The following is a 550-nucleotide window of genomic DNA, read 5'->3' on the forward strand; positions in this document are numbered from 1 at the left end:
AGAGGGGACAGGAAGCTCTCTGCCCCGCCGCTGCCGCCTTGCCGCACGTTGCGACATCTAGCCGCCTCAATATTTATCGCATAGACCCCGCATTGGTCTAGAATTGTAGGGGAGGGTCTACCGATGGCCGTGGTACCAAAAGTTGCGTCAAAAGTCTAGCCAGATTTGAACGGCGAGCGATAGGCTTCGCTAATCGCTCAGCCAATAATAGGCTTCGCTAATCGCTCAGCCAAAAAGTAACTAACCTGATGTACCCTTTTTCTGCTTAGTAGGTTTTGCACCTTGCTCACTTAATTCCCCACCTATTTCCCCATCAATTTTAACTGGCTGTAAGAATACAGAAAATAAATTTGAGAATTAATATTCAGACAAATTGAAAACCCAACTCCTTGTCAATTAACCTTTAATATTCACTTATGATTTACCAGGCAAATAGACCCCACGAAGGTTTGGGTCCCCTTCCATCAATATACAATCACTGTTGCTTCCCTGATCACTTTCATTATTAAGGGAGGGTGGGGCAGTTAGTGACAGGGGCAGTTAGTGACAC

General features: G+C 45.6%; 1 long non-coding RNA gene across 1 annotated transcript in view; it reads right to left on the minus strand.

The window, feature by feature from the left end:
• LOC127749026 (uncharacterized) overlaps nucleotides 1–327 on the minus strand; it is a 13,256-nt gene extending 12,929 nt beyond the window's left edge. The window contains exon 1 of the long non-coding RNA XR_008010921.1: nucleotides 246–327. This is a non-coding gene — a long non-coding RNA (uncharacterized LOC127749026). The remainder of the gene's footprint in view (nucleotides 1–245) is intronic.
• Nucleotides 328–550: the final 223 nt, after the last annotated feature.

Source organism: Frankliniella occidentalis, unplaced genomic scaffold (assembly GCF_000697945.3).
Source record: "Frankliniella occidentalis isolate FOCC.00 unplaced genomic scaffold, Focc_3.1 Scaffold27, whole genome shotgun sequence".
NCBI classification, from domain to species: domain Eukaryota; kingdom Metazoa; phylum Arthropoda; class Insecta; order Thysanoptera; family Thripidae; genus Frankliniella; species Frankliniella occidentalis.